We start from the raw sequence: 7,979 nt of genomic DNA on the forward strand, positions 1-7,979 counted from the left end.
TTGTTTTCTGCTCGGAATATAATCGAGTATGATAGAGTTAATATAGTTACATGAATAGACACAGCACATACATGCTGGTAGATTAGTTTCCATAGTTACAGATGACAAATGTGCCAAAACACCTTTGTTCCACGGAGGAAAACATTTAAATGGAGTTTGTTACCCTGAAAACAAAAAAACAAAGTGGTGACACACAAACCAATGCAAAAGTAACTATTTGATATCTTTTTTGTTTAGAAGAAGTTTGACTGAAGCTATAGCCAGCAGCCAGTTAGCTTAGCTTAGCAAAAAGACTGGAAACAGGGGAAAACAGCTAGCCTGTTTCCAGTATTTATGCTAAGCTAACTGGCTGTTAGCTGTAGCTTCATATTTAGCAGACAGGCATGAGAGAGGTATCAATCTTCTCATCTAACTTTCAGCAAGATATACCAAACTATTCTTTTACGTAAAAACAGAGAGTAACCTTGAAATAAGGGGACAAAAACAGCTTCATGTTGATCTGTTGGAGTACTTACTTTACTGAACAGAAATTGTCTTTTAGGTCTGAAACGGAGTGGCTGAGCTTAAATAAGGATTAACAGGATGTAACAGCTAAGAATACATTTTAAACAGTGAATTTTAAATGTGTTGCAAGTGAAATCTGTACTTTGAATTATAGAAAAAATGTATTTCTATGTACTGTACTTGTTAGAGATCAGTTTATACACACACTGAGCTCATTCCAAGTGTCTTCTTTTCTACTTGACAAAACTGATTTATCGTGGCCTCATTCTTGGCAACGATTTTTTGAAAAAGATACATACTGGTTGTTTTGTAGCTGTCAGGGACGCAGTGCCAGAGGGTTTTAAGTGACGGGCCACATATCCTGTGAGAGAATATGAACACTGAGCTCACAAAGCAAGGTTGAATTTCCCCACATGGTAAGATTAAATCACCTGATGCCAAACGACTACCCGGCCCCATTAAGTCCTTCATATTTAGACAGAAAGCGTCGTTAATGTATCAGACTTATGACACACATTGACAACTACAATTAAGATGAGCAGTACATTCTCACAGTTCAAAACAAGACAAAACATGATCAATCCATAAAATGATTTTTTTTTGTATTTACTGAATATTAATTACTTTTGCGCAGGTAAAAAGTGTGGACTAGACAATTTGTTGCACAGTGCTCATAGTTTATACTTTATATTTGTATTATTGTATTAAGAATATTTATATCCTTTCATGTGCCTTCCCACTGGGTTGACAGTTTTCTGACCTTGGTATATTTTTTGTGAATTGGCACTCTCAGCAGGCCAGTCACATTCTCTTTCAGAGATGCAGTTGTCTTTCATCTCAAGAATGTGATCATTCTATAGGTGAAACGCAGCTTGCATAATAGGCAATACAAATAGGCATTAAAGCTCTGCCATGTTTCCAATTATAGCCTTTTTTAATCGGCTTATTTTACGAATCTCAGCATTGCATGGTGTGTTCATTTGGCCCATAACTGGATAATCTGTAACCTTATTTAATTGTATTTCCTGTCAAATGCTATAATCTGGAATGTATTTAATGTACAAGAGGTTACCTACATTGAATACCATGTCAGGCTAAAAATAATGAAATGCCTTGAATACACACCACACATACTTAGAAGGACATTGCATTGACTTCGATTCATCAATACATACTTAATCCCAACCCTATCCCACCTTTAGCCTAAACCTAAACCTAACCTTAATCAAAAACCAAGTCTTAAACCTAAACTTTAATGGTTTACCTTGTGAGGACCAACTTTTTGTCCCCAGTTGGGAGATGAGTCCTCATAATGTTGGTGTGTAAGCAGATATTTGTCCAACAATGTGATCAAAACAATTACATAAACATGTAATTGTTCCCCCCCAAGGAAGACATTATGCAATAGAAAATAAGTAAAATCACAGATATTGGGGACTAACTCATTTTAATGAAATCCACCCTCCATACCAACTATTGTCGCTGGAGAGGCTGTGGTGCACAAACAAGTCTGAATGTAAACCCACACAACTTCATAGACAAATACCTATTGTATGTTTATCTCTCTCTGTAACTTAGTTTCCAAAGTCCTGCCAACTTTTTAAGAGCAGTTATGGATGATGGAGTCATTGACTTTTTCATTTAAGTGTTTAGACATTGTGTTGAGATTACTTTGTCAACTATTTCTATATTCCTCGCTGGGGGTTGACTTAGGGAACATCAATAAATTACTGTTTAAATGACATAATGCTATGTTTGTCTTGTTTGTCCTTAAGAGTTGTCAGGATTTTTTTCTTTTCAGTCTAGGTCCAAAGAAAGTTTAGAAAGGTACAGAACCAGACAAGTGAAGTGTGTCTCTGTCCCTTTTTCGGTCTCATTTCTTCGCAGGAATAGATAAAGCAAGATAATGAGACAGAGAGAGAGAGAGAGACACAGCAAGGCATACAGAGAGGAAAGGTGAGATGGAGGTTGTCCATGGTTGTAGATGTAATGGTCATTATTGTAAAGTCAATGTTTTGATTTCCCACAACAGCCATTTTCTCCAAGAGTTATCCCCCATGTCCTTGAACAAGACACTGAATCCTGCTCGCTCGCTGTTACTGTCACTTGTAACCATAATGCCAGCTACATGCCTTAAATGTAAGATGGACAAAGGCAGACAGAAATGACAAGTTGCCAATAACACAGCCAGCCGGCTTCAATATTGAAATCTAGACTCCTTCTACAACAATATATGGCACAGAGACAAAGCTAACAGTATTCAGCTCAGAGTTCGAAGTGAATGCAAATACTGTTGTCCTGTCCACTCATCAAGGCCAGCAACACGGCCAAATAATAGCAACAAACGAGGCTCTGCGATTGCATGAGTTAAGAGGGAGGATCCTCTAATCAGAACAAAACCAAGCTTTTCATTTTCTGAGTTGTTGGCAACATCAAAGTAGCGTCCTGGACTCTTTGATGAAAAGATGTTGATTAGGACCCAGAAAGCCAGGTCTGCACTAATTCCACAGGCAGGAAAGAGACTGGTGCTGCCTTCTTCAATTTAACCAGCAGAGAGTTCTGGTTTTAATTTTCCAGGAGTTGATCCCACAGCTTAGCTTACTTGTAATGTTACAACATGAAATTCTTTGATGTCGAAACAACAAAAAGTACAAGGGATGTATTATTTATCAATTTAAGTCTGTGTGTTCGTGTGAAATTCTCCCGTTTGTTTGTTTTATCATCACCCTTGAGGGGAGCCAGTTAGCTCAGCCTCAGGCTAGGCACTTTTTTCAAGGTAGACAGCCCATCAGGATGAGTGACAAGTGTGTGGGAGGAAGTGCGGGATGGATAGTATACTTCCTGCCCTAAGAGAAGACTGGTTTACTCTTTCCACAACGTACTCGCCAAACAAGAAGGCTGATATTGGGAGATCCCAAATAACATTAAGTGATGACATTTTTTAACATTCAATGCTAACATTTTTAATGATTTGGGAACAAAGACAATTGAGTAAAGACACTCCACCAAGTAGAATTTGGGAATTTCTGACCTTGGAGCCCCCCAGTGGTAGTATCAAAAAAGTGACAGATGGCAATGCAGTCCCCCGTCCACTCTCCGCCATGGATCCATGTCTTAAAAAGAAAAAAGAAAACAATGCCATCACATTTGAAAGATGCTATAGTCACATACATATTCTACATGTAGTAGCTTTAAGGATAAAAAAGGTCATTATTATGATTTTAAAAGGTCTGACACAGGACACAAAATCACTTTGCAGCATTAGGGTCAGACGGCATACATTCATCCACCTCCCAGACCTCCACACTTTTTGTCATGGTACATAAACCGCTAACACTTTGCTGCATAGTAGCACTGAGCAATGACATTGGGTGTAAATCTTGCACTGCAGAATCGTCCAATATGAGTCTAATTTCTTGGAAGGCTAGTTTTTGTTTTCGGGTTAGTCTGCAAAATGCCCCCCTTTTAAGTAAAACTGTCCTGTTATGTCTGAATGACAATGACATCACTTGAAAGAGTTTGTGAGAGTTTTACGAGGGATTGATGAATTTTCTCAACCCTTTGAGAAGCATGTTATCCTTCAGTCTATCTGAAATCAACACAACTGGTGATACATTTTTTTATTTTTATTGTAGGTAAACATAATGAGAATAAAGACAACTTGGTGCAATTGACTGCAAAAAGATAAACAGATAGTTAATGGCCCAATCATTCCTATGCACTGATTAGAATTATTTACTATATAATTGGAGAGTATGATGACTTATTTGACAGTCGTGGCTGTCAAGAAGAATTGAGTGAGCGTTAAATGCATAAGTGAGAGAGAAGGAGACGAGGACAGAACAACAAGCTGAAAGAAAAATCTGAGAGACAGTGAGTCAGAGAAAACGAAAGACAAGAGTCAGCAGAGATAAAGAGAGGTGCAGAGATTGCTGCTCATTCATCCAATCTTGCAAACAACAGAGTTACAGACAGTGAGACAGATGAGGGAGACAGGGAAGAAGAAGAGAACGCGAGGCAAAGCGAGGAGGATCTTGTTCGGCAGATGGATCACAGCAATACAGATCTATTTACAGATTAGTAATGGTTCTGACTGTGTACGTGTGCGTGTGTGTGTGTGTGTGTGTGTGTGTGTGTGTGTGTGTGTACATACTGCAGGAACCAGCAGTCACACAGTCACACTTACACAGGTCACACAATCTCTCTCTCTCTCTCACACACACACTCACACACACACACACACACACACACACACACACACAGCAAACATACCTTTGCCTGGTTATCCTTATAACCCCTGAGCAGAAAGCAACAAATTGCCACTCTGCAGTTTGTTGTTGATTGGCTGTGATAGTGGTATATTTTATCATAGTAGGTGTTTTTGCACCATCTGCAGGCCTGGGTGTGAATAACATAATTTTTTCTTGTAAGCATTTTAGGGATCAAGTTGTAAACATTAATTGCAATCGCAGAATTATCTAAAACAAGTACCTCTGCAAAATGACACGCATGGATATGTTTTAGTAGTAAAAAAACTAAAAAAGAAAGTTTAACAAAATCAACTCATGAACCAATGAATACTGTATGTCTCCTCTGTCCCTTTGTCCTCAATCTGCTCCTCACATCTGACAACTTAAAGTCCTATTTAGCAGATTATAACAAGGTGCAGCAACTAACTTCATTGTCTTCATCTGAAAAAGAGGAGGCAGAGGCAGTGAAGGCATTTAAATTGCCTGTCTCTCATCAGATGGTTAAAAAACACATAAAACACCATAGAAAAAAACTGAGAAAACAAGATGTGTTCCATCACGTAATGTATAAATCCAGGAGCTTTTCCCGCTCATCACTTTGTTCATAATGTTCCTTTTTGGGATGGGGAAATATTTTCAATACCCGCAAATTTCAGGGTGGAGCCAATCATATTCTTCAGCAGTAGTTACCTGTACTGTTCAAAATGCTAAATGTGTGTTTTGGCAAATGAAAAGAAAAATTCTGCTGGAGAGATTAAGGGGGTCACCAAAAATGAAAAATGATCTAATGGAGTGATCATATTACGTTCATGTATATACATTTATACATGTTTGTGCTGTGAATCACAGTAGTAATCAGTTTCTCTGACATGAGCAGATAGTAAATTTACCATCACGTTTGCTGAGCATGACAGCCACTGGTGGACTAAGATCATGAATGAATGAAATGGGTAAATTACTTTTCCACATGATAAACCTGAGTGACTCCTTCAGTAACTCACGAGGGCTCCTGCACAGTTATGAGATTAAATTTGAATGGCCTTTGGGGGATACTGAGTCTTTTTCAGAATGAAAAAACAGAAATGGCACACAGCTACAACAAACTACGACAAAAATGAATGCTACATATAGAGTTAGACACAGAGATACAGTGTTTTAGAAGCTGTGTCAGCTCACCAGAGACCTGTTGTGTGTTGTTCAATTGGATATGTCATTTAGCCTTCATCCTCTGCCTTACTGCTCTCTCCACTCGGCTATGTCATCAGTCTGGTCATCCTGCCCGCATCCCAAGACTTGGTGCTTCCTCTCTAGCACAGTACTGGAAAGAAAAGTGCACTGACCACGAGTAATTAATAGAAGTATGTTACATTATGTTGAAACACCTGAGCCTCAAGAGGAACATGCTCGCTGCCCTGTCTTGCACTCTGCCTCTTTTATGTCAAATCATCAATTGTTTATGAGCATTGCCAAGTACTTACAGGACTACACAATTTCCACTACTTCACCCTGAATCATGACAGGTGTTAGCAACATCCTTCTTCTTTAGGCATTTAGCTTTCAGTGGCAAGATAATACCACAGTAGAACCATGAAGTAGAGACAAAAATAGCTCAAGGCTGCACTTTATGAATGCAGGCTGCATCTATTTTACATGTGTATTTCAGTTAAAAACACCCAGATCAAAGGGAGATTGGACCATTTATAGCACAGATGTTTATATAGATGTAATAGGTGCAGAGGACTCATGAGGATGCTGTACAGAGACTGTGTGACTTGTTATATTGGGCTATGTAAATCAAAAGATTGACATGCTCCCCAGATGAATCCAAGCAGCACAGACTCCACAGGGATTGCAGTAAACCTCCCTTGGGGTAAACAGAGGAGAACATACACGATGTACAATTCAAGACACAATTATTATTAGCAGCAGTGGCATGAATGATCCATAGGGAGAAGCTGTGAGCGCATGGATCACTTGGTCCAACTAATTTGTTTGAATGTAACTTGTAATGGTATAAGTTGTCAGACAATGATCAGCTGACGGCTGGCATGGGTTTGCTATTCTAAGTTGAAATGCACAAACAGTCAGGGTAAGGTACCAAAATTTGATAACACATGTGTATGATAACACATTTGGAATTAGACATACATACCCACCATTGTTCACCTTAAGGGACTGTACAAAAATTATTGGGGTAGGGAGGAGGGCTGAATCATATATTTTATTTAATAAAAAAGCAAGGCCTTCTCAGCATTATTAATATTTTTTTAACCCTCCCACTGACTTAGAGAAAAATGCAAAAGCAATTACTTCCCCTCAATATTTAAAAAAATATATCAAATGCAGAAATAAAATTGTAAGTATTCCAGCCACTCCCTATTTTTTAATTTTAAAAAAATTGGGAGGACTTGAGCACCATGACCCATACACAAGTTGATGTGATCTTTTTATTTATTTATTTATTACAATAAAATCTCAAATGTAAGAATGAAATATAATATCTAAGATGAAAAGTTCCCAAGGAACTACCCCTCTCTTTAACAAAGACAAAAAAAAGACTTTTCTGATCCCCGTCCTCCCCTGATAATTGTCGTACAGTCCCTAACTGATTTACCGCAGACAAGCAGAGCTGAGGAGTACAGTGGCTCAGTATTCAGCAACTTTAGCAACATTAGATATGGGCTTGATCTCTGGCCTTATGTCCAGAGATTGCATGGTTGATCGGATGAAAGTTTGATTCCAGACATGAGAAGTTGTTAAATTCTTGGCATTTATGTTTTATTTTGGTAAGCACCTTTTATTTTGATAAAGAACACTCTCTCAAATTTAAATTTGCTTCACTGGCATGACCATAACTTTATATGTGCTCCTGATTTCATGCAAATCTTCTTATCATTCCTCAGTAGTAAATAAAGTTGTGAATTAACGTTGTAGCCTGAATTGGTTTTTAATACTAGTTTGTCTAACTATTGTTTTATAATGTTCACTGAAAAAATGTTATGTTGTTTTTTCAAAGGCTGGTTAGTCTAAATTATTGTTCTGGTGAGAAGCCTAAATATCTAGATATAGATCATCAAAAGCTAATAGATGGGAACTATTTTTTAGCCATATTGCAGCTGGAAAGGAACCAGTAAAAAACATTTTCTTTTAATCACTAATACTTTAATTTTAATACTTTTAAAGCCCATGTTGCTTTGCTATATATTTTAATTCAGATTATGCGAT

The 7,979-nt window shown here is 37.9% G+C and overlaps 1 long non-coding RNA gene across 1 annotated transcript; it reads right to left on the bottom strand.

Annotated features, from left to right (window-relative positions):
* Positions 1–841: 841 nt before the first annotated feature.
* Positions 842–4,853, bottom strand: LOC122867935. Its single transcript, XR_006376021.1, has 3 exons — positions 4,777–4,853; positions 3,536–3,617; positions 842–865 (listed from the first exon to the last, which is right to left on the bottom strand). It is a non-coding gene; the product is annotated as an uncharacterized LOC122867935 (long non-coding RNA).
* Between the last annotated feature and the right edge of the window lie 3,126 nt (positions 4,854–7,979).

The sequence above is a fragment of the Siniperca chuatsi genome, linkage group LG20, assembly GCF_020085105.1.
Source record: "Siniperca chuatsi isolate FFG_IHB_CAS linkage group LG20, ASM2008510v1, whole genome shotgun sequence".
Lineage (NCBI taxonomy): Eukaryota > Metazoa > Chordata > Actinopteri > Centrarchiformes > Sinipercidae > Siniperca > Siniperca chuatsi.